Source organism: Mobula hypostoma, chromosome 6 (genome assembly GCF_963921235.1).
Source record: "Mobula hypostoma chromosome 6, sMobHyp1.1, whole genome shotgun sequence".
NCBI lineage: Eukaryota > Metazoa > Chordata > Chondrichthyes > Myliobatiformes > Myliobatidae > Mobula > Mobula hypostoma.
The window spans coordinates 156,052,210-156,079,779 of NC_086102.1; positions in this window are offsets into that span (position 1 = coordinate 156,052,210).

The following is a 27,570-nucleotide window of genomic DNA, read 5'->3' on the forward strand; positions in this document are numbered from 1 at the left end:
AAGGACAGAAGAAATGGAATGTTACATAGAAAAATGTGAATCCCTCAAGTTTGGTGGAAAAATAAATAGATATGTAATGATTTTTTTCTTAAACAGTAAGGGATTTAAAGTCATTGATGTTCAGCGTCATCCCTGAGTTTCGCTTTGTAGGAAATAATGTCTTGCAAACCCTGCCAGATTTGTCATACATACAATGTCACCTCCAATCTCATTCAGAGTTGTCTCTTCGCCTTTGAAATAGCTCTCTGTAATTCATACCTGATTTTCTGGTACAGTCACGGGTATAGGGAGAGTAGAGCAGTGGGCTAAGCACACATCCCTGAGGTGCACCAGTGTTGATCGTCAACGAGGAGGAGATATTACCACCAATCCTCACAGATTGTGGTCTTCCAGTTAGGAAGTTGAGGATCCAATTGCAGAGGGAGGTAAGAGGCCTAGGTTCTGTAAACTATAACTCAGGATTGTGGGAATGATGGCATTAAGTTCTGAACTATAGTCAATGAACCGCATCCTGACATAGGTGTTTGTATTGTCCAGGTGGTCTAAGGTCGAGTGAAGAACCATTGAGATTGCATCTGCCATTGACCTATTCTGGTGATAGGCAAATTGCAATGAGTTCAGGTCCTTGTTGAGGTAGAAGTTCAGTCTAGTCATGACCCACCTCTCAAAGCATTTCATCACTGTAGATAACATTGCTTTGAAAGGGAGAATATAACTGCAGCTGTGAAGATCCCTGCTACACCCAGTGACCATATGATCCCTGTCTCAGAGCCCAATGTTAGGCTGTCTTTAAAGAGGATGAACTCTCACAAGGTGGAAGGTCCCGATGGAGTTCCTGGTAAGGCTCTGAAAACTTGTGCCAACCAACTGGCGGGAGTATTCAAGGACATTTTCAACCTCTCACTGCTGCTGGCCCGATGTTCCCACTTGCTTCAAAAAGGTAACAATTATGCCAGTGCCTAAGAAGAATAATGTGAGCTGCCATCACCCAGTAGCACTCACATCTACAGTGATGAAATGCTTTGAATGATTGGTCATGACTAGACTGAACTCCTGCCTCAGCAAGGACCTGGAGCCATTGCAATTTGCCTATCGCCACAATAGGTCAATGGCAGATGCAATCTCAATGGCTCTTCACACAGCCTTAGATGATCTGGACAATACAAACACCTATGTCAGGATACTGTTCATCGACTATAGCTCAGCATTTAACACCATCATTCCCACAATTCTGATTGAGAAGCTACAGAACCTGGGCCTCTGTACCTCCCTTTGCAATTGGATCCTCGACTTCCTGACCGGAAGACCATAATCTGTGCAGATTTGTGATAATATCTCCTCCTCACTGATGATAAACACTGGTGCACTTTAGGGCTGTGTACTTAGCCTACTGCTCTACTCTCTCTATACCCATGACTGTGTGACCAGGCATAGCTCAAATACCATCTATAAATTTGCTGATGACACAACTATTGTTGGTAGAATCTCAGATGGAGATGAGAGGGCATACAGGAGCGAGATATACCAACTAGTGGAGTGGTGTTGCAGCAGCAACCCTGCACTCAATGTCAGTAAGACGAAAGAACTGATTGTGAGCTTCAGGAAGGGTAAGATGAAGGAACACAAAATCCTCATAGAGGGATCAGAAGTGGAGAGAGTGAGCAGTTGCAAGTTCCTGGGTGTCAAGATCTCTGAGGACCTCACTTGGTCCCAACATATCGATGCAGTTATAAAGAAGGCAAGACAGTGGCTATACTTCATTAGGAGTTTGAAGAGATTTGGTATGTCAACAAATATACTCAAAAACTTCCATAGATATACCATTGAGAGCATTCTGACAGGCTGCATACCGAAAGAAACTGCTGAGGGTTGTAAATTTAGTCGGCTCCATCTTGGGTACTAGCCTACGAAGTACCCAGGACATCTTCAAGGAGCGGTATCTCAAAAGGCAGTGTTCATTATTAAGGACCTCCAGCACTCAGGACATGCCCTTTTCTCATTGTTACCATCAGGTAGGAGATACAGAAGCCTGAAGGCACACACTCAGCGATTCAGGAACAGCTTCTTCCCCTCTGCCATCCGATTCCTAAATGGACATTGAACCGGTGAACACAACTCACTTTTTTAATATATATGTTATTTCTGTTTTTGCATGATTTTTAATCTATTCAATATATGTAGCCCCCCTGGCCAGCCTCAGGGTCGCTCAGCTCGCTGTCGTTTAGGGAATCAGCCCTTGGCCCTGCCAAACTGGGTAATTAGTTTGTGTGGATGCTGTGTGATGTACCCCCACCCCGCCCAAATAACAGACAATACACCAGATACGATTAAATGATTTACAGTTTATAGATATTACTGGAACTATATAATTAATAGAGAATAAAATATAAAAGGAAAATAAAAGGAGGCACACTTATCAAAGTTCAATCTCTTCGTGCACAAACAGTTGGAGCTCAGGACCCTTCTTCTTCACCCTGCGACCCCTCAGACCCCCTCGACCGGCCGCCTGGGATCAACAACGGTAGTCAACCAGACGCTCCACACGAGTCCGTCTCTGTCTCCTCTCCTCGCCCAACGCCCCACTTGGGGTCCGACCCTGTTAGCGGACTCACAGCACCTGGTCCATTCTCTGTCTCTCTCTCCCGCCTTCTGCCCCAAAACCCCGCGCCTACAATATCTTACAGATACACCAAAAACATAACAACTATCGCAATTGGTTCATAACATCTTCTTATCAGTAACGTAATTCAAACAAACTGCTAGCGGGAAGGACTTTCTCAGCAGTTAACATAACAAAGAAGCCATTTTAATTAGACTACACAGTGACATAAAAAAGAGAAACCCCTTTACATATATATACACTGTAATTGATTGATTGATAGATAGATTTTTTTTCTTCTATATTATGTACTTGAACGGCTGCTGCTAAGTTAACAAATTTTACAACACATACCGGTGATAATAAACCTGATTCTGATTGTACCTGAACCACTAAAAGCCAAAATGCAGGTTCAGCATGTCATTAGAAAGGCAAGAGGATTTGAGTACAGGGGTAAAGTGTTATTTCAAATATATAAAACTCTACACTTGAAATGTTGCGAATGATCTCCCAAGTTAAGGAAGAATATCCTTCAATAAGGGAATACAGAAAAGACTCATCAGGTTGATTACTGAGATGGCCAGGAAGTTATCCCATGGGTGATTAAGCAAAGCAGAGCTATACTCTCCAGAATTTTGAAGGAAATAGGAAGATCATAATAAAATATACAAAATTCTTAAAAGGCCTAATAGAGTAGACAAGGGGCAATGCTTGCTCTGGATGGAGTGTCTAAAACCACGGGTCACAGTATCGAAGTAAGGAACAGACATTTAGGACTACAGGCAGAAGAAAGATCTTCACCCAGGGGGAGATGAATTAACCAGCCCTCAATCAATGCCAGTACTGTATATTAATCCCAGTGTCATTTTTTTTTAGTTTTATTTAATAATGTCTTGTTTGCCTTGTTCCAATTAATAATAATTTTTCGCATTTTCCCTGACTCTGATTGCAGACTCATTGCTTTTGACTTTCTCTTTCATTTTTCAAACAGTGGAATTAATTGGCTGTATTTAGATCAATGGGATCTGTTCTCTAACCAATGACATTTTGGAAGATGGAAACCCATTCATCCATTGCTTCCATTGCCATCTCTTTCAGAAATCTAGGAGTTAGAACACCAGATCCTGGGAATTTATTGACTTTCAGACCCATTATACATTTTTTGTTCCCGAAGATCCTCGTCCACTGTGCACCTGATGTTCTCTGTACTTTCAGGGATGCCTTTTTTACCATAAATTATTTATTTAATTTCTCCGCCATCCTTAACTTCATGCAGCTCTGATGAAGGATCATTGCGCTGAAATATTAACTCTGTCTCTGATTCCACAGATGATACCTGAATAGTTAAAAAGTTCAAGCAATTCTGTTGTTATTTCAGATTTCATAAGTATTTACATGAGCAAAGAACAGAAAAGTATAAGATTTTTTGGCTTGTACATTTTGAAGCAGCATGTAATAATATCAGATAATGTAAATCTGGGGTGGGGGGAGGGGTCAACTTGTTAAACTGACCAGCCTGACGAAATACTCTGTAATCCAATTTACTACATACAAGCACCTTACAAATGAATCAAATTACTTTTGACAGAACTGAATAGCATTATAGCTGTTAATATACAGATTAACTGTATAGAACACAAAACATAGCAGAGTACAGTACGGTTACATGTTCGGCACAGCATTGTGGGCCAAAGGGCCTGTATTGTGCTGTAGGTTTTCTTTGTTCTGTTTTCTATGTTCTAAACAGGCCATTCAGCCCACAATGCTGTGCTGAAACAGCTAAAAAGCAACTCAAAAACACCTGAACACTAACTCCTCCTACCTACATTATGACCATATTCCTCCATTTTCTTTACATCCACCTGCCTAGATCTAATCGTCTCTTAAAAGCCTCGTATGTATTTGCCTCTATCACCAAACGAAGGCAGTGCATTCCAGCCATCCACAACTCACTGAGTAAAGATCTTACCCCTCACATCCCCCTTGATCCTTCCCCCATCTCACCTTCAATGCTTGCACACTGCACATTTAGACGGAGACGTAACGTAAAGATTTTTACTCCTCATGTATGTGAAGGATGTAAGAAATAAAGTCAATTCAATTCAATTGTCCGCTGGTATTAGACATTTCACTCTGGGAAACAGATGCTCTCTGCCACTCTATGTATGCCTCTCATAATCTGGTCAGATCTCCCCTCAGTTTTTAGCGCTTCAGAGGAAACAACTCAAGTTTATCCAGCCTCTCTTGATAGCACATGCCCTCTAAACTAGGCAGCATTCTGGTAAATCTCTTCTGTACCCTCTTCAAAGGCTGAATATCTTTGCTATAGTGGGGCGACCAAAGTTGTATGCAGTACTCCAGAAGTGGCCGAACTACGGTTTTCTAAAGTTGCAACATAACCCCCTGACTTTTGAACTCAGTGCCTCGAGCATTCCAAGCATTAACCACCTTATCAACCTGTGTAGCCACTTTCAAGGAGCTATGAACATGGATCCCAAGCTCTCACTGCTCGATAACACTGTTAAGGATCTTGCCCTTGGATGTCAATATTGAGTACAAGCTGGTTTAAGATGGCGTTATTGAAAGCATGCAATAGCTTACTGTTAGATCAAAGGTAAAGGAATTAGGTTAAAAGCATTACAAATAATACTTTTTTTTGGAAGTAAATTGTGGTGGTCTGCAGACAATGAAGAGGGGAGCGAAGGCAAAGAAAATTTGCGAGATGTACCCTGCCAGTGTGCGGCAAAATCAAAGCACTTGGCGTTAGAGCCGTGCTGGCTGGAGTGAACGATTCAACGAGGAGAACATGAGATAGAGGAGTCCCAATGCCCGTCCGACTAACTCAGGTGTGAGGATGGATTGCTCTAAGTGCCGAGACAATTTGGAGAGATTGAGAACAGCTTCTTTAGCAGCAAAATCCAGGTCTGAAGTGAATTGCTGGGTGGCATGTTCTAGGCCCGGGTCCTAATGCGAGGTACAATCCACTCTTTGGACAATTTAAACACTGGCCCAGATAGACTGGAGTGGTAGGGGATTGAGAGTCAGGCAAGGTTGGATTGCTCTGGGCACCAAGCTGATTTGGACAGGTCGAGAATGGGTGCTTCAGCAGTGAAATCTAGGCCTAGAATGTCTGCGAAATTTGTAGTGCTTTGTCCTGCTAACACAATGAACAGAATAGCAAAGCTTTGGGCCTACTCGGGGGACTTGGATCTAAGGACTCAGTTTGGTGGCTACTGTGGTGGGGGGGGCATCTGTCGTACAATCCTTTCAGTGTGATTCACCCTTCCTATTCCCGAGTTCTACCCAAATGGACTCAGTGTCTGACCTCCCTGTTATGTCTCCCCTGAGTGTAGCTGTGTGTGTGATATCATCCCTGATTTGTAGCGCAACCCTCCCTCCCCCCCCCACCCCATTTACCTCCTCCTTTATCTTTTCTAAGACTTTGAAAACTTGGTACATTAACCATCCATTCCTGCCCCTTTTTCAACACAGTTTCAGTAATGGCTACAGCATCATAGTTCCATGTACTGACTCATGCTGTAAGTTCATCTCCCTTACCCATAATACTCCTAGCATTAAAATATACACAATTCAACTTACCCGGCTCATCATACCAGTTATTTCAATTTTGCCTTTCAATACTTTCCCGGATATCTACCTTCTGGTCTGATCATTCCCTTCCTGACCTGGGACTCTGGTTTCAACCCCTGGAAGACGAGTTTGAACTCTCCTGAGTAGCATCAACAAACATCCCGGCCAGGACACTGGCTCCCCTCTGATTCAGGTGCAATGTCCCTTTTGCACAGGTCACCCCTTCCCCAGGAAAGATTCCAATAATCCAAGAACATGAAACCCTGTCTCCTGCACCATCTCCACAGCCACTCATTCGTCTGTGCTATCATCCCATTCCTACCTGCTCTAGGCTGTGACACAGGAAGTAATCCAGAGATTTCAACCTTGGAGGTCCTTCTCTTCAGCTTCCTGCCTAACTCTTTATACTCACTGTGTAGGACCTCTTCAATTTTCTGCCTATGTCACTGATGCCAATATGCACCATGACCTCTGGCTGATCCCCCTCCATCTTGAGGATATCCTGCAGCCGCTCTAATAAATCAAGGACACTGGCACACGAGGGTAACATGCCATCTTGGTGTCTCTTTTGCAGCCATAAAATCTCCTTTCTGTCCCCGAACTATTGAGTTCCCTATAACCACCACACTGCCTGACTTTATTCTCTCCCGCCGAGCCTCAGAACCACCCGTCTCACGGCTGCTGCCCTGATCTGATGGGTCATCCCTCTCAGCAGCATCCAAACAGGATATTTGTTGCTGAGTGGAATGGGTGCAAGCAAACCTGCACTGACTTCTTACTTCCCTCTATACTAAAAAAGAAAAAGGCTCGCCTCTTCTCACTGTGCCTTTGCCTGTTCACATCAAGGCCTGTGTAACACCCTGGGAAAGGTTTCACTGTTAATGTAATGGTTTTTCTGTAGCAGCAGTGTTTGGGTTATGGCTAGAGATAACGGGAGCTTTAGAATAGGTGCCGTCCAATGAAAGGAGTGTTTTTTTTCTTGTTGTGTGGCTGAGAACGAGGTGATCTGGGTCTTTTGTTCAGCGAGAGATGAAGAGAGAAGATGCCAGAAAGGAGAGGTCATGGACAGCAGGACAAAGTGGACTTGGAGTGGGCCCAGGAGTCGACGAAGACTGAGGACCAACGGAAGGGAAACCATGAGTTCCAACTTGTGCACATTAGACTGTTTCATTAAAATTGGCCCTTTTCTTTTTGTTTTTCTTTACTAACCCTTTAGTCAAATTAAGAATTATAAAGCTAAATCATTTTATTGCAAATGGTGTACTATCTGTTATTTTGTGGTACTGATATGTAACAGGGGAACAGATCACACAGCATCCACACAAACAAGAGGTTTCTCACCTTAGATTTCACACGTTTGACAGGACCAGAGACCGTCTTCCCTAGACTAATGCCGCTGGCCGAACCTGAGAGTCACAATTGTGGGGGCTCATCCGGAATTGATTTCGTTGAATGCTGTGTGATTGCCCTGAGCATTGAACCAGTGGGTTGTGTGTATGAAGGAGGGGAAGGAGTGGTCAGATTTGGAATATCTAATTAGTCCTTGTCCTCGTCCCCCGGTGAAGAGTGAGAGTTCTGAGATAGTATCAGTCGTTACCTTTCCGGCACATAAATGACCCAGTGCACAGGCAGAGGGTCCTAGTTATCAGAATATTCTCTGGAATAAAGCCCACCCCAAGGGGGAAGAGGAATATGAGACTTGGGTGGAGCAGACCCCTCAGTTGCTAGATGAGTGGCAGTGCTCTGATGACGTAAAACAACAGTGATTGGTTGAGAGTTTGAGGGGGTGGGTGCTGACGTTGTGAGAGCCGTGAAGTCCCTTGCCACTGCTGCCACTTACACGCAAGTACTGGAAAATGCGTTTGACACGACAGGAAGCCCAAAGGAGCTCATGACGGGGTTTCTGAACATGTGTCAGGAGAAGGGGAAGAAGCTGTCTGCCTACATCTTTTGACTAGAGAGGCAGTTAAATTGCTTGCGGGACAGAGGGGCCATTCAGGCGGCTGAGATGGATCAGTTAAGAATGGACCAAATAGCAAAGGGCGCCAGTCCCAGGACCTGATCGCTTGGAGTCCCTGGCTGTCTCGTAAGACGTGCCACCTCCCTCATTTGTTGAGCTGATCAGAGAACTACTGGAGGAGCAGAATGCGTTGGAGGCACGGGAGGGCACTGTCAGCAGGGTACTGTCCTCAGTAGTAGCCCCTTTTGTTGAATTGACCACGGTTAGCCCAACCTGTGGAGTGGTGAAGGAGATTGTGGTAGAGTTGAGGACTGAGATGTCCCGGTTGTTATCAGCAGGTGTAGCCACCCTAGCCCCAACCCCCCCATTTGATGGAACTGATAGGGAGGTGGATCCCCTAACAGGACGGACTACGCAGAGGGTTGCTGGTGGTCGGGGTTCCGCGAGAAGGGGAGAGTGGTGAGGAGGGGCACTTCAGGCAGGAATGTGAACGACAGGAAACCCCACGGAGGGTGAGCCCCTGTGTACCTAAGCAGAGAGAGACGTCAGGAAACTTAGATGGTACCCAATGACGGAACGGCCTGGTGTCTTGGTGGGGGGCACCTTCCCAGCAATATACCAAGGAACCCTTGAAAGCGAAAGGCCCTATTCCTGAAGGCTTAGTGGGACCATGCTCCAGTGTATTGCTATGGATAGAGGGTATTTATGCTAAAGCTATACTCAACACCGGGTTGCAGGTCACTTTTCTGTACCGTTCTTTTTATAACCAGTACCTGAGACATTTACCATTGACACCACTCAGTGCACTAGAGATCTGGGGTCTGAGTGTGGGTGATTATCCATACGATGGTTATTTGTCAGTGAAACTGGAGTTTTCAGAGGTTGATGTGGGAGTGGCTGAGGTTCTTGATATATTAGTGCTGGGTGGTCTGGACCCCATTGAGAAGGGCGGTGTTTCAATTCTGGTGGGGAACACTCCTCTTGTGTGGGGGCTCATGGGGGTTTGCAAGAAGAAAGTTGGAGAGAGCTTTCTGAGAACATTGTCTGTTCACCCGGTGTTTTGAGCTGGTTTTGAGGAAATGCATGGCTGAATTGGGCCAGATACCGTTTAGACAAGGGACTGTGTGGTTCACCCAGTCAAAGCCAATCATGTTACGGCCCGGGGAAGTAGCGAGAGTGACGGGGACCCCCAAATTTCCCAGAATGCCTGAGGGTGAAGCCCTCTTAATGGATGCTCTAGAAGACCATGAGGAGGAGTTGGGGTTACCTGCTGGGGTACTGGTGAGGCCCAAACTACAGAAGCCCTTGGTTGTACAGGCAAACAGGATGGCAGTGATTGTCAGGAACACTACGAAGAGGGAGGTCACCTTCAAGTGGGGGATGCCTCTGGCGCATCTTTTCCCGCTGACAGTAATGTCTAACATCCCAGTCAGACAAGCCGGGGAGGAACCCTCTGAAAAGGGGGGAAAGTTGACCGCTGAAGTCATTCGATTTGGCGACTCCCTGGTTCCTGCAGGTTGGAAGAGGAGGTTGGTCGAGAAGATATTGAAGCTGGAAGGTGTCTTTTCCACTGATGAGTTTGATGTGGGTTGTTCCAAGAGCACTCATCACACCATCTGGGTGATTGAGGACACCCCGTTTAGAGAGAGATCGCGGCAAATGGTCCCTGCAGAAGTGGAAGACGATTGGCAGCATTTGTGTAAACTGAAGGAAGCTGGGTTCATCACTGAGTCCAGAAGCCCCTATGCATCCCCAGTAGTAGTGGCCGGGAAGATGAATGGGAAGGTACGGATGTGTGTGGACTATAGGACTCTGAACAGGTGTACAGTCCCCGACCAATATACGGTCCCAAAGATCGAAGACGCGCTGGCCTGTCTGAGTGGTGCGAGGTGGTTCAGTGTGCTGGACTTGAGGAGTGGATATTACCAGATCCCCATAAGTGAGGCTGACAAAGAAAAGATGGCAGTTATATGTCCACTGCAATTCTCCCAGTTCGAGAGGACGCCCCAGGGCATATCGGGAGCCCCTGCAATCTTCCAGCGGGTCATGGAGAAGACGGTGGGGAATATGGACTTGCCTGAGGTATTGGTGTATCTGGATGACCTCATAGTGTTTGGGTCCACCTTGGAAGAACATGAAGCGAGGCTACTGAAGGTGCTGTGCCGCCTGAAAGCTGAAGGGTTAAAACTTTCCCTGGACATGTGCCAGTTCTGCAAGATGTCTGTCAGCTATGTTGGGAACATAGTCTCACAGGATGAAGAAGCTACAGATCCGTCTAAGATAGAGGTGACCACATGGCCAAGGCCCCAGACTGAGAGCATTCTGCGCTCGTTCCTTGGGTTCAGTGGTTTATTATCGGAGGTTCATGAAGGGCTACATGAAAGTGAGTCATCCCTTAAATCAGCTTCTGTGTGGTTACCCTCCCTTGGGGAAGAAAGGGAGGAGGACAATAGGAGAGGAGGGTAAAGAGTCTCTTAGCCCTTTGGAGCCTTTTGGTCCAAGGTGGATGCGAAATGTGAAGAGGCCTTTCAGACACTGAAGGAGCCTATGCTGGCTTTTGCAGGCCCCGATTGCCGTAAGTACTGCATACAGAGAAGGCTTAGGGGGTGTTCTATATCAGGATCAGGGCACTGGGTTGAGACCTGTTGCGTTTGTCAGGCAGAGTCTGTCGCCCTCTGAGAAAGACTATCCCACGCACAAGTTGGAGTTTCTGGCGTTGAAATAGGCTGTGGTGGATGAATTGAGTGACTACCTCTGTGGTGCCAAGTTTGAGGTGAGGGTGGACAACAATCCCCTAACTTTTATCCTGACCTTGGCGAAATTGGATGCCACAGTGCATCGGTGGTTGGCAGCGTTGTCTGCCTATGATTCCAGCCTGAAGTACTGGCGGGGAATTAGGAACATTGATGTTGATGCTTTGTCCTGACATGCGCATGAAGGGCTGGATAGGAACGAAGAGTGGAAGAGCGATTCTGCCCCGGGGGTGAAAGCCATGTGCCAGTTCCTCCATCACAGTGAAGGCAGTCGGAAGGCAATGGCAGGATCGAGTGGTAAATCAATTGGGAGCTTTTGATGATGCCATTTTACAAGTTTACTGTAACCCGACTGCTCTGAAGACAAACCAGTTACCGGAATTGAGTCGTGGGGAAGTGACAGCTGCTCATCAGTACCATTTGGTCAGCGGTTGAAAAGGGAGACATGGCCCAAGCGGAGAAGACGAAACACACTGTGGTGCCTCTATTACTGAGAGAATGGCCCAGATTGGAGTTGAGGAACCAGATTCTATACCCGGTCACATCATCTCCGAACCGATCTCGGCGTTCCCTGCTGGTTCTGCTTGAGAAGTACGGAGGATTGTGTTGAAGTCACTTCATGGTGATTCTGGACATTCGGGAGTTGAAAAGACCTATGGATTGCTCAGAGGTCGGTTTTACTGGCCCCGAATAAAGTCGAAGGTCGAAGAATACTGCAAGTCGTGCATTCAATACATATGGAGGAAAACGCGGCCTACGAGGGCAACTCCCATGTCCCACTTGCAGAGTGCGGGGTCCCTGGACCTGGTGTGTATGGATTACCTGTCAATAGAACCTGATGCCAGCAACATGGCGAATGTCTTAGTCATCACGGACCACTACACCAGATATGCGCAAGCTTTCCCTACCAAGGATCAGAGAGCATCCACGGTGGCCAAAGTGTTCTGGGAGAAGTATTTTGTTTATTATGGCCTCCCAGGTGGATACATAATGATCAGGGATGGATTTTTGAGAGTAGGCTCATCCTTGAGTTACTGAGCATGCTCAGAGTCGAAAAGTCGAGGACTACTCCTTATCACCCACAAGGTGATCCCCAGCCTGATAGGTTTAATTGGACCTTGCTAGACATGCTCAGAACCTTGGAGATCAACAAGAAGAGCAGGTAGAGTCAACATATTAGGCATCTGGTCCACTGCTAAAACTGTACTTGAAATGAAGCTACTTGATACTCACCATATTACCTGATGTTTGGGCGCAAGGCGAGGTTGCCCATTGACCTTTGTTTTTTTGGACTGACGAAGAAGACCTACCACTGGAGACTTATCTGAATTATGTGTCTGACATGAGAATGGAGCTGAAAAAGGCTTTTGAATCGGTTGAGGTCGCAGCTGTCAAGCAGAATCAAGGAACTAAGAGGAGGTATGATCAAAATGTTAGGTTCTCCCAACTCATGCCGGGAGACCGAGTCCTCGTAAGGAATTTGGGGCTATCTGGGAAGCATAATTTGTGGCGACAAGGGGCGTGTGAAGGACCAACAGCAGGTAAGATTAGGTCGGCCCCCACCCCTGAGTGGGTTACTGATTCGGAGAATGAGGGAATGGGGGTGTGGTATATGCTGCCTTTTGCCAGCTCCCCACTGAATGAGGAAGAAATTCCCAACCCTTCTCACTCTGTCAGGTGAAATCAGGGTGGGGCTATCTGTGGAGAGCCTGGGTTTCAGTGGGACCCTGCAAGAGATGAAGTGGGGCTCAGCCAAGGGACAGAGGAATCCAAGTGGCAGGAGGGCACAAGCAATAGGCCGGGGGAGGCCTCGCCAAGTAGACCAGAAGTATCCCCAGTAGTGTCAGAGCATTAAGTAGTACATGGGGGGTACGGAAGTCTCAAAGAATCAGGAAACTACCAGATAGGCTGGCCTATGTAGCACCAGGGGGAACAGAGTGTGGCCCCTAACACTTTGGGGAGCTACGTCACTGCCTTTTACACCTGGGTTGGACTTTGTGCTTTGCAAGAAAGGTTGGCAAATTATCTCAATGTCATAAGGACATGACTAAATTTGGTGGTGGGGGGGAGAGTGTAACACCCTGGGAAAGGTTTCACTGCTAATGTAATGGTTTCCTGTAGCAGCAGTGTTTGGGTTATGACTAGAGATAACAGGGGCTTTGGAATGTGCACCGTCCAGTGAAGGGGGTGTTTTTTCTTGTTGTGTGCCTGAGAACGAGGTGATCTGGGTCTTTTGTTCAGCGAGAGATGAAGAGAGAAGACGCCAGAAAGGAGAGGCCATTGACAGTAGGATGGAATGGACGTGGTGTGGGGCCAGGAGTCGACGAAGCCCGGGGAAAATTGATGGAGGACCAACGAGAAGAAAACCGTGAGCTCCAACCAGTGCACATTAGACTATTTGATTAAAATGGGCCCTTTTCTTTTTGTTTCTCTTTACTAACCCTTTAGTCAAATTAAGAATTATAAAGCTAAGTCATTTAATTGCAAATGGTGTACCGTCTGTTATGTCGTAGTACTGATTTGTAACAGGGGAACAGATCACATTGCATCCACACAAACAAACGGTTTTGCACCTGAGATTTCACACGTTTGGTGGGGCCAGAGACTCTCTTCCCTAGGCTAATGCCACCGGCCAAATCTGGGGGTTACACCTGTTAAGACAATGTCAAGGTCTTCACAGTCTGTCACTGCACACTCAAACAATGGCCACTCTGCCTGAGCTACCATCCTTTTATTTGCTGTTCTCTTCTGGTGTAAGCCAGATTGCTTCTCTATTGTTAGTTTTCACATTGTAAATCTCAAGGCTACCGAGTCACATTATCAGATTTTCAACAATAGTATGCAGATTAGTGCTCTTTTTGAAACTGCAGCTAGACTCTTTATCTTTTTCTCTTCCTTGTCCATTTATTTTTGTCGGCCCATCATGCTCCTATTTTGTTGCAATTTCTGCAAGTTTCTGGAGCCCCTGCCACAACGGTTACACAATTTGTTTGGCCACGCAGGTTTCTGTTTAGATGCTGCAATTTTGTTCATGTTCACTTTCATTCCTGACTGAAACTCAGTTGTGTCTTTGGCTGCTGTTTCTATTGACACAGTGATTTCAGCTGCTCTTTTAAATGTGAGTTGTGCATCAGTTAGAAGCTGTTTTTGAATGTTTTCTTGTAAGATTCCAAAAAGTATATGATCTCTCATCACTTGAGCCCATCACTGAATGAACAATGCTTGGACAGTTTTTTTTAATTCACTCATGTATGCTGAAATAGTCTCCCCTTCCTTTTGATTCTGTTTATGAAACCTAAAGAAGGGGAAGGAGACATTTGAGTTTAAAAAAAGGCAGAAAACAGACTAAATTAACAAATAGCAAGTATGGCCACGAGTTCATAAACATTGAGCACAATATGATAATAATAATAAATAAAAGCAGAAATGGCTGTCTACATCGGGAAGATAGATGTGTTTAATTGCACAATAGATAACTGGATGATGTATCACTGTACAAAATTAAGAGAAATTCAAAGAAGCCTCTAGCCAAGTTTACAAGTACTTTATCACAAGATGAAGCAGTTGAGGCTCCAGTCTTAAAAATAACAAGCTTGCAGCATCTAGATAAAGAGAACTGAACTTGCCTTGTCATTAAATTGTAAACGATGTACAATTCTTGAGTAAGCCTCAGGCACAGTGATAGTATTTCTTTCTGTGGGTTGAAAGCTTGAGTTAGTGACCGACCTCAGATTGCTGCTGTAAACAGAGAACAACTCTGAATAATGAATAGATATGCACTGTCAGGCAGACCTGCATACTTCCGTTTGCCTCTTTGCAAAGGGTCACTGGGGCTCTTTACTATTACCCAGCAGAATGACCCCAAAGATCAAGAGAAACTACATAGAATATTCACCTGTTGTCTGTGGCTTGTGTCGAAGGTTTGCTGTGAAGTCAGTCATGGGGAGAAAAAGATATCAGCTTCACATTAATTTCTCCAAGGAGATGGATAGATCCAATCATCTGGTCCTGTGTAATGAAGTAAAATACTGCAGAAACTGAAAATCAGAAATGAACATCAGAAAATTTTGAAAATATTCAGCAGATCAGCAACATCAAAGACCTTTCACCAGAATATCTTATCTCTCATACAGTATATTGTTTTTTTTTTACACCGAGTAGAAGTTGGCAATACACTCTGAAATGTTTCAGTTAGATTAGTTCAAAGGATTTGGGGGTCGGGGAACATATTCAAAGCTGTTTCTCTTTATCTCCACTCTCTTTCTGCATTCTGCATACTCTTAGGTTCTAGTAAAGAGCTCCCATGGCCCTTCACAAAGTGGCAAAAAGTGCACTCAATCCAGTGCTTGTGATACCGCTGAGTACTAATTATATGAAGGCTGAGTTTGCACACCAAAAATAGCACGCTTTAAAAGTGATCAAGTTTCCAAAATGGTTAAAAGGGGTTAGCTAACAAATTGCATTTCTACAATTTTTTGGTTCAACAATCAATTTTTATCTTTTTGCTTCCATATTTCATGGTGTATTATTCTTTCAGAATGAAAGCAGGTTGAGTTTGACACACAGTTCATTTTCTATTTTTTGCTTCCCTATGGTTTAAATGCAAGCATGCTATAAATGGGCAAGATGGCCAGAAAATCTAGTTTACCCATGACTGGCAATGTTTTTTTCTTTGACTGTTTTTGAAACTGTTATAATCAATATCCATACCATTGATATTATGCATCCTGTGTGTGACCAATATCATCATACCTTATTAAAAACTCTTTTGAGGTGAAGTGATTGAAAACTTGTTTTTTTCATACTTGATGTCACTGAACGTGGAAATTTCTGATAAATATTCATACTTGTCTGACAACCATTTAATAAAAGCTCAATGATTGAATACTTTGGGCATCTAAAAGTTTGCCAGTCAAAGAGATTTAGGGACATAATGCTATAAGAATAAACATAATACTTTATTAGATAGCATAGGAATTCATAGACTTCTCTTCCCCATTATTTAGACTGAAGTAAGCAGAAGACAATTGAGATCTGTGTAGTTGCAAATGAGACTAATCCCACCATCATAGAACATGGTCTTCAACCAATTTGATCCACTCCATCTAAAGTCAAGCAACAATTCACTGATTATAGGAAAGATCATGGAGCTAGATGATATCCTACTGTTGTGTTGAAGACCTGATCTCCTGTAATAGCCATGCCTCCCACCAAGAAATTCTAGTACAACTACAATGCCATTCAAGCATACTATTGCCTAAAAATGTCATCTTCAGAAAAGCAAGGCAAAGCCAATCTGTCCAAGTAGGAATTGAAAGGTAAAATAAAAATAGAAATGTAGGATTTCTGCCAAAAAGTGCCCCATTGGTTTAATTTGACTCATCATCAAAAGCATCATTGACTGCACTGGTAAATGACAATTACTCAGCCTGTTAATCCTCAGTTTGGGATCCTTCAGGATCGCATGGCACCACAACACGTTACAGATGAAGTGAACTCCAAAGATGATGGACCGCCCTTGTGATTAAGGCAACCATTCGTCTAGTGTACTGTCAGGAACCCTGGTAAAAGTGAATTCCCATTTCCTCACAACATAGAAGGAAGTTATTCAGCCACTGTATTGATGTTAGCTTTTACAGTTCTGCTGTCAATTTCATTCCCCCACTTATTTCCCTGTAACCTATTCTCTTTCACATGGTCCTTAGCTCCCCTTTATTTCTCCTATCAACCATCTACACTGGAGATAATTTTACAGTAACTAATTAACCAGTCAACCAGGAAGTATTTTGAATATGGGACAAAACTCGGGCACCTGAGAGAAACCCACATGGTCACAGGGAGAACATGCAAATTCCAAGGTGATGATTTGCCCAATAGATACCACCAGAAATGGGAAAATAACCTGAAACATTATTTGCTGCATCATGGTACTGCTCTTGTCATGAGTCCTGCCATAGACTGTTGGGCCTCTAGATGTCTCAAGCACAAATATTTACTAATTCTTGTTCTAACTACAGTCATTAAGCCCTTGTGATTTCTGTTTAACCTTGTCAAGTTAGTTCTGACTGGCATGGGTTTTCCGCATTGTGTGATTATTTAAAACTGATTCGCGATCAATGCTCATCACGGGGTCCTTGTGTGTGCTTTGCGAATGATTCATGTCACGGTGTCGCTTAGTCAAACAATGGAAGTTCATTTGGAGTTCTGATGAATAAACTCTTGTTTCTGTATCAGTATGGGAGTTGGTCATTCCTCTGCACCTGGACTCAGTCGTTGCCAGCGCTCACCATGACAGGTCTCTTTGGCAACTGTGGGGAATATGCTCTTCTTTCTGGAGTTATATATTGCACAAAGGAAAGTTGTAGAGGTTGTTGAAGGCCAACCAGCCCAATGACTGGACATCCTTCCAGGAAGTTCCTCAGGCTGTCATAGTGGACAAAAGAGGAGAATTTTACTAACAAGTCCACATAGCCTATCTCTCAGATATTAAGAGAGGATGTGACCTCTTACAGCAGACCTGGATAATAACGAGGCATGGAATAATAAATGACCACACAGGAACTGAGCAACCCTAAACGGAGAGTCAAACCGTCATCTTGTAATTCAGGAGCATTACCCTCATCAAAGCATCCACTCCAACAACCTTAAGGTCACTATTGATCATAGAGTTAAATGAATCTCCCACATAAATGCTGTGGCTACAAGTGTAGGCTGGACATTGGGTGCTCTGCAATGTGATGAGGCAATCAGAACTGTGATGAAATAATGTTGACTTACTTGCCAAGGTTCACCAAAGCTTCATCAACAGTGAGTTTAAAACTATCAAGCTCTGCCACCTAAAAGATCAAGGCAAAAGAACTCCACCACCTGTATTGTCCGACCTGTATCTTGTAACTTCATAAGTAATTTATCTTTGGAAGCTCTTTTACTAGGAAAACTGCAGTTGTTCAAGAAAGTGGCTCACCAACACCTTCTCTAGGACAATTAGGGATGGGCTTTGAATGTTGTTATTCAACAATGCCTACATGCATGGATTAATAGATGAACAAATAAAAACCAATGGCCTATGGTTTTAAAGGAGCTTTTGCAAACATTTTCTATAAGGGGATTTTTGGCTTTTAAGAAGACCAGTAAGTAAATGCTGTTGGGAAAGAGTTTAGAAAATTCCTACATACTGCCAATCTTTGATTAGGGTCCTTTATTGAAAAAAGATATGAACATTTCCATTTAAGTGCAAGAAAAACTTACTCCCACATTCACAGCTGTGGTGTGCACAACACACAAATAGTACCCACAGATCTATTAATCAATCCCTGTCTTTATAGAAACATAGAAAACCTACAGCACAACACAGGCCCTTCGGCCCTCAAAGTTGTGCCGAACATGTCCCTACCTTAGAAATTTCTAGGCTTACCCATAGCCCTCTATCTTTCTAAGCTCCATGTACCTATCCAAAAGTCTCTTAAAAGACCCTATCGTATCCGCCTCCACCACCGTTGCCAGCAGCCCATTCCACGCACTCACCACCCTTTGCTTAAAAAAATTACCCCTGACATCTCCTCTGTACCTACTCCCTAGCACCTTAAACCTGTGTCCTCTTGTGGCAACCATTTCAGCTCTGGGAAAAAGCCTCTGATTATCCACACTGTCAATGCCTCTCATCATCTTATACACCTCTAACAGGTCACCTCTCATCCTCCGTCGCTCCAAGGAGAAAAGACCGAGTTCACTCAACCTGTTTTCATAAGGCATGCTCCCCAATCCAGGCAATATCCTTGTAAATCTCCTCTGCACCCTTTCTATGGCTTCCACATCCTTTCTGTAGTGAGGCGACCAGAACTGAGCACAGTACTCCAAGTGGGTTCTGACCAGGGTCCGATATATCTGCAACATTACGACTCGGCTCCTAAATTCAATTCCACGATTGAAGGCCAATATACCATACACCTTCTTAACCACAAAGCCAACCTGTGCAGCAGCTTTGAGCATCCTATGGACTCGGACCCCAAGATCCCTCTGATCCTCCACACTGCCAAAAGTCTTACCATTAATACTATATTCTGCCATCACATTTGACCTACCAAAATGAACCACTTCGCACTTATCTGGGTTGAACTCCATCTGCCACTTCTCAGCCCAGTTTTGCATCCTATCAATGTCCTGCTGTAACCTCTGACAGCCCTCCACACTATCCAAAACACCCCCAACCTTTGTGTCATCAGCAAATTTACTAACCCATCCCTCCACTTCCTCATCCAGGTCATTTATAAAAATCACAAAGAGTAAGGGTCCCAGAACAGATCCCTGAGGCACACCTCCATGCAGAATATGACCCTTCTACAACCACACTTTGCCTTCTGTGGTCAAGCCAGTTCTGGATCCACCAAGCATTGTCCCCTTGGATCCCATGCCTCCTTACTTTCTCAATAAGCCTTGCATGGGGTACCTTATCAAATGCCTTGCTGAAATCCAAATACACTACATCTACTGCTCTTCCTTCATCAATGTGTTTAGTCACATCCTCAAAATGGTCCGCACAGGACTCCTATCTTTCTCTCTACTCCATTGGTTTTCTTCTTCATCAAGCTTTCTGTGAAATGCATCAATGCACCATGCATTAGCTGCGATTTCCATGTTGCTGTTATGCTGTGTAATTTCAAAACATTAAATTAATTCAAAGAAGACATGAGAGTCCAAGATGTGGGTGCAACTTCGAGTTTACTTTAAGCGAGGCCAGTACGTATCACGTGGTAACGTGATGATGAAGGTCATCTATTTATACATAGAACCTGTAATGAATTATTTAAAGGAACATGAATGCTTAATCAAACAATATATATACAAGATTACTCAAATATTATTGAAATATTAAATTCACAATAATTTCCACCACATTGCTTATAAAACATTTACTCCATTTTATTGATCATCTCTTATGTTTATGGCAGTCTGCCTCCCACTGACCCAAAAGTGAAAACCGTTCGATATATAGCCTGTCAAATTTCATAATTTTCTCAAAGTTTTATCCAAACCTGCAGTTCCAATGGAAAGTATTGTCTTCCCTGAAAGTTACATTCTTTCAATTATTTTGACATCTGTGAGTTGTGTCTTTGGGCTCTTTGGTGCGGCAGATTAGTAATAAGGCAAATGACAGAAATAGAACTTTTTTATTGAAGGTAGTCAGCTCCCAACCAGCATTTGTGGTTGGATAATGCCACAGAGTGCACTCAGTTTCTAAGGGTAAAAATCAACCTTCATATATATAATCATTTCTGCAGTTTTGCCATCATTTTAATATCCATTTTTGAAGAGAGAGAAACAGAAATGCAAATGTGGTAACAGAGTCTGAACAGATTTAAGATTATTTCCTTTTGTTTCTAATTTATTCTTTTTGAAATGTACCCCAGTATTTTCTTTCCACTGGGTGTTAGAAGCTGCCAGATATTAAATCATGCAGAGCAGTGAAGATTGAAAATGAAATTTGTGGTATGACTTTAGATCATCTACATGCGACTATTTTACATAAAGAATTTAAAATTCAAAGCAGTGTTACTTAGAAAACATAATGCTTTAAAATGTGAGTACTTTGCATTCAAACCTTTTTCATTGAACTTACAAGCACACACATTCTATAAACAAGGCAGTGGAACTTTGTATCTGCTCTGTCACTTAATAAAACCATGATTGATCTGACTGTGGCCTCAACTCCATATTGCTGCCTACTTCCAGAAACTATCACCCCCTTGTTTCTAGGTACAGACAGTCCTGGGTAACAAACAGTTTCCATTTTTTACAGATGTCCGTAAGTTGTTTTTTTTCATAAATTGGAAAATATACAAAAATCAGTCAATATGGTAAACATATGTCTGCATTATTGTAACACATGACATCAAAGATATATGATACATTAGAAATTATAACTAATAAAAGTGGGGAGACAGAGGTAAATTAGTTCTTCCATTTGTGGGAACAAACAATGCATATATGTTGGACTTTTGAATATTATGAGTGTTTGCTTGTTACGTTGGGTATCCATAAGTCAGGCAGTCATAAACTGGAGATATCCTGTACCTCTGCCTTCAGATTTCTCAAGATTTACAGATATCCAAGAAAAAGAAGCCTCAGCTTTGTCACAAATGGGAAACCTGTTAATTTTAAATAGTGACTCCTACTTTTTGTCTCTTCAACAAGAGAAAACATCTTATCCACATCCACTGTGTTAAGACTGCTCAGAATTATATGTTTCAATCAGGCTACCTCTCACATACCTAAACTACAGAGAATACAAGTTAAGCCTGTCCAACCTTTCATCATAATACCTGCCCGCCCTGGTTTTAGTTTAGGACACCTTTGAACTTTTTCCACTATGAACATAAAAGATCAATGGAAGGACAAGTAATTATATCTGTGTAGTGTAAATTGATTTTTTGCTTAGCATAGTTCACATATAGCCATCATATTTTTTTCTGAATTGGGGTTTTGAATGCTTTGTGAATCAACGTAGTTCTGAAAGGAGATATGTTCACTTGCTCTGTCAAAGGAATGAAACTGATATGACCATAGAAGTCACATTTACTCTGCTAAGACTATCCCTCCTCCAGTCAATTTTTACCTTATATGGCTGACAATAAAGTATTTGATTTCTGCAATTTATTGATGCTGCATACCAACAGTCAGGCCCAAAAAGAACTTGACTGTGGATTAACTGAAATCTACTCATGGAAATTATGTGCAGTTAGGGATGGTATCATCCTTTGTATAGATTCAGATTCATTTATTTATCACATGTACTGAACATTGAAACAAAGTGAAATGCATTGTTTGTGTTAACAACAAGCACACCCACAGATGTGTTGGAGGCAGCCTGCAAGTATGACCATATACTCTGGCATCAACATAGCATGTTCACAATGTTCTACAGAACAAGACAAGCTGCACCAACAATAACAGCAACAACAGCAAAATTCTTCCCCTTCCTTCCCACCCTCCTACTTACAGACTCAGACAGGCCTCCAACCCAAGTACAGGCCTCCTCTGGGCCTTCAGTTCTTGGTGCCTGAAATCTCAGACTCGCAGACTTCAACTTCAAACTTCATCTTAGGATGCCGATCAAAGGTTTGAACTTTAGGCCTTGCCTTCCAGACTCCCACAATCCTCTGATCCCTGTGACCCAGGCCCTCATGACTCTGTCGGACCCTGTGACACCTTCAGGACTCTACTTTTGATATATGACCTTCATTCCTCGACCTTCAGACCAAGTTTCTGTCTGTTGTCTCTGCTGTATGTGCACAACCCTAAGCTTCTCATTCCATGTCACTGTTTCTAAGAAATTTGGAGGAGATCTTGGCCAATAATTTTCGCTCAACCTGATAAAAAGATTTTCTGGTCACCATTACATTGCAGTGAAGCTTTGTTGTGCACTGAGTGACCTCTGCTTTCTTTATTGACAGCAATCAGCAATTACTTCGAAGATTAGATTTTTGTCTGCTACATGCCAGGTATTAACTGTCGTAACTGTCATAGCCACTAGGAGGGGGAATTCTAGGAAAAGCGGGGGAAATATGAGGGTGGTCACATGGTGAAATGGAAAATCTGCTCCACTGCTTCCCCTTCATCAGAAATTGCCGATTGCACTTTTATTTGAAGTGGACTCGATGAGATGACATAGCTGCGGGGAAAAGTGATGGCTTGTGCAGTGAAGCACAAAGCTACATTGATCAGAATATTTTGTTGAGAGCTGAGTAATGCTCTGCCTTTTATAATCACCAGAAATGGTCAATTGGAGAAATGGTATGAAATGAACCTCAGCTGGAGTCTGGTATTGGATTTCTGATTGTTTACCTAATTTGAATTTGATGGACTTGATGCCCCTTCAATTCATCTTCTTCAGTACTGAATGGCAATCTGATCAATATGCAAATAGGTGTGAGCTGCTGTGACCACAAGGCTGATCAGATTTGGAACAAGAATAAGGAGAGCGCAGCTTATGTGGAGGTCTGTTTTGTTGTAACTAGGAGTCACATCAGGAAATATAGCAAGATATTTCAGTATTCGTTCAAGTTCTCTTCAGTACATTGTGTTGATTCCTGCAAGTAGATCTGGAAAAGAGGACAAGGGATGACAATGTATCATCTGGACTCTTGCGGCTGATTTTGGATTGATTATGTGGTAGGCAAAGTTCTGGGTTGAGGGCCATCTTTGCTCATTTTTAATACAGGTGATGCCCCTTCCTTCTGTGCTGTGCTGGTTGATGAGGCTGAGGTTATTCAGCAGGATGTTCTTCCTTGGAGTTTTCGTCGTTAGCCCGCCCGCCCCCAACACCTTCTCTTGCAGAACTTGCAGGCCTTCAGTGTTCTGCTTTTCTTGTTCTTCCTCCTCTAGCACCTATAAAGTGGTGTATAATGTATAATGCACGATGAAGAACTCAACGCTCCTGGTTGATTATATACTACAGGGTGTACTTGGATGATTCTATGCATTCAGATCTCCCTTTCAAGAAGGTCCTTTTTTTCTATAACATCCTGGTGCCCGCATGGCTTTTATTGTTGTAGAGATCTGCTGTCACAATGCGGGTGCTGGGAACGGACCCAAAAATGCAAGACACTGACACTGAAGTACAAGGAACAGGACTTGACTAGAGTAGGGATGTGACGGGATACAGGCAAGGAGCAGGGAAAAGAACGCAGACTTGGGCTAGGGAAAGCAGGACCAGGACTAGAAACAATGGACTAGGAGACAAGACTTCGACTCCGAGCCCGAGACTGGACAAGGACCCAGAACCTGGGTCCTGCCTTGGGCTTGGGCCCTGGAACCAGGCAAGGACATGACATGGCTTCAGGACAGGATGTGGCTGGGAACTAGAGGCCGGCTGGGGTCTTGGGTCTGGAGCTTGGAGCTTGGCTGCGGGATCTTTAAGGCTTGGGTTCGGAGCTTGGAGCTTGGCTGTGGGATCTTCGAGGCTTGGTCTCTGGAGGTATTTATGAGTCTGCCCAAACTAGAATCATGTGGCTCAATTACCATGCTCAATAGAAATGGGGTAAACAGGAAAACCTGGAACAAGGGTCAATGGACCGGACCGTGAACTGGAGTGCAGACTTCACGGACCAGACCATGACATCTGCAGCTTTTATTTGGCTGGAGAAATGCACTGTGAGTTTCTCTTTGAACAGTGAGGAGTCCAGGGAGTTTTATCCCCAGTATCTATTCCTCTGGACAATACTGGTCACCAGAAAAGTCTGACAGTTCACTCTCTTTAAGGATGAAGGAATCGTCGAAGCTGCCAAGGAATTTGGCATTGACTATGAGGAAAATCTTTTGGAGACTTGTGATCTTGTGAACCTTGAGAAAGCGAAAATCCTTCCTGTTGGTGGAAAGACGGGAGTACTAATGGGCATTCGGTGTCTACTGTCACGAGAATACAGTAATATGAGCAAATCACAGTGTCTGAGATGCCACCTGTTGTAACCGAATGAGATGAAATTATTCCTTCAAAAATACAATTGCTGACTTACCTCCCTGATGCCTCAGTACATTGGGAAACAGCCAGATCTTCAGTGGCTACATGGAAGGATCATTTTGTGATGATGTTGACCTTAATGAATTGAATTGAATTGAATTGACGTTATTACTTATATCCTTCAACTACATGAGGAGTAAAAATCTTTGCGTTACGTCTCTGTTCAAATGTGCAATGTGTAATTGGAGTAATTTTAATGAATATTATGTACAACAGGACAGTCAATATAACATAGAAATACAGTAGCATCAGCATGAATTAATCAGTCTGATGGCCTGTTGGAAGAAGCTGTCCCGGAGCCTGCTGGTCCTGGCTTTTATGCTGTGGTATTGTTTCCCGGATGGAAGCAGCTGGAACAGATTGTGGCTGTGGTGACTCTGGTCCTCAATGATTCTTTGAGCCCCTTTTACACACCTGTCTTTGCAAATGTCCTGAATAGTGGGAAGTTCACATCTACAGATGCACTGGGCAGTCCGCACCACTCTCTGCAAAGTCCTGCAATTGAGGAAAGTACAGTTCCCATACCAGGCACAGATGCAGTCAGTCAGGATATTCTCAATCATACCCCTTTAGAAAGTTCTTAGAATTTGGGGGGGCGTACCAAACTTCTTCAACTCTCTGAGGTGAAAGAGGCACTGTTGTGCCTTTTTCGCCACACAGCCGGTATGTACAGACCACGTGAGATCTTCGGTGACATTTATGCCAAGGAATTTAAAGCTGTTCACCCTCTCAACCCCAGATCCATTGATGTCTATAGAAGTTAGCCTGCCTCCATTCCTCCTGTAGTTCACAACCAGCTCCTTTGTTTTTGCGATGTTGAGGGAGAGGTTGTTTTCTTGACACCACTGTGTCAGGGTGATGATTTCTTCTCTGTAGGCTGCCTCATTATTATTTGAGATTAGGCCAATCAGTGTTGTGTCATCAGCAAATTTAATTGGCAGATTGGAGCTGTGGGTGGCAACACAGTCATGAGTATACACAGAGTAAAGGAGGGGGCTTAGTACACAGCCCTGAGGGGCACCTGTGTTGATAATCAGAGGGGAAAAGGGGCAGAGGTGAGGGATCCCTCTCTTACCATGTGCCGGCAATCTGACAGGAAGTCCAGGATCCAGCTGCACAAGGCAGGGTGAAGGCCGAGGTCTCTGAGCTTCTTGCCGAGCCTGGAGAGAATTATGGTGTTGAATGCTGAACTGTAGTCCAAGAACAGCATTCTCACATAAACATCCCTCTTCTCCAGATGTGTAGAGCTGTGGCTATTGCGTTGTCTGTCGATCTGTTGTGCTGGTAGGCGAATTGTAGGGGGTCCAGTGCTCAGACACGAAAGTGTGACTAAAAGCCTTGCTGAAGAGCATCACATCTCATTGTTGACAGTTTTGGAAAATGAGAGCTGGAAAACACTAACAACAGGAATTCTGCAGATGCTGGAAATTCAAGCAACGCACATAAAAGTGTCCTGACGAAGTGTCTCGGCCTGAAACGTCGACTGCACCTCTTCCTAGAGATGCTGCCTGGCCTGCTGCGTTTACCAGCAACTTTTATGTGTGTTGCTGGAAAACACTGTTTATCAGAGAGGATGTTGCCTATCTGTAGACTCTGTGGGGGTAGGTCCTACAGAGATGCAGTCTGCTGTCCTGGGATCCTCACCCTATCACAGAGACACGTCCAGTGATAGATTGCTGCTCACGATTTAATCTTTGTGTATTCACAGCTGATAACTGCAGTCAATGTCAGTTGTAGCACACTCTGGTGGCATTGGAAAGTGTTTGAGCAAGCTATGGTAAAACTATGAGCGCCCAGAATTATACACAGAATTAAAAGATTAAAACTTAACTGACTTATTGGCAGTTTGACAATTCATGCTGTGGGAATAATGTATGAACGAAGGAGTGTTTGTTGCATGTGAAAGCTGCTCTGTGTACCCTTATCAGAGTATGTATGTGATAATGAATGTTTAACAGCAGGGCTCGGGCTCACTTGATTTGCAGATTTTCCCAAGCTCTGTGAGTGGGTCTCTGTAGTTTAACTGAGTGATGCAAGCTTGCTTATAAACATTATGTACTTTTAAGTAAACTGTGTTTGACAACTTTGATGTGTGTTGCTTGAATTTCCAGCATCTGCAGAATTCCTGTTGTTTGTGTTTGACAATTAATCCCTGGGTCTGAACCTAAAGTCCTCTGGTAGAGAGGCAGATTGACACAGTCAGATAAGTCAGTGTCAGTTAAATTATGAACAAAGTTTGTGGTGGAACTGTGAATATTCAACAAAGGAAGGAGTTTGCACACTCTTGTTCCAATTTGTGGTAGTCATGGTGGAAGTGAACGTCATGCACATTGATGACACAGGGACATTGAGTGACCTAAAAATTTATTCAGAATGAAACCTATGCGAGCACCAGAATGTGCCCAGAATGGTTTGACATTTTCACCATGGGCAGGATATTAATTGGAAATAATTGCTGTGGTCAGGGTCTATCCAAACCAGAAATCCTGCGTCACTAGTTCCGTGAGAGCAGCACTTACCGTGCAGCGCAGAGTTTACGTTGCCGGTGACCAACAGGAACTCAAGAAATGCAGCTACGATCTGCGCAAAGTCATCAAGACAGTGAAACAACAAGACGGGACAAGATTCAGACACAACTTTCCACCAACAGCACACACAGCTTATGGCAAGGTCTGCCACCATCGCAGACTTCAAAGCGAAACAGAGTGGAGTTTCCTACATTGCTGCCTCTCTCCCAGATGAGCTAAATCTTTTTAATGCTCCAATACTGAGCCCCGGAGGAGACCGCTGAAGAGACCTACAGCTTGGTCATCTCTGAGGCTGAAGTATGCAGGTGTTTCCAATGGGTGGACAGTCGCAAGGCTGTGGGACCGGACAGCATCCCAGGGCGAGTACTAATGATGTGCGTAGCACAACTGGCAGGTGTGTTTACGGACATTTTTAATCTCTCCCTCTCCCAGTGTAGAGTGCCCTCTTGCTTCAAAACATCCACCATTGTTCTTGCACCTAAAAAGACATGTTTGAATGACTGGCGTCCTGTCGCACTCACCTCAATAATAAGCAAATACTTTGAGATACTGGTCAAGGACCACATCTGCAGTATGCTACCACCCACACTGGAACACCTATAATTCGCCTACCGACACAACTG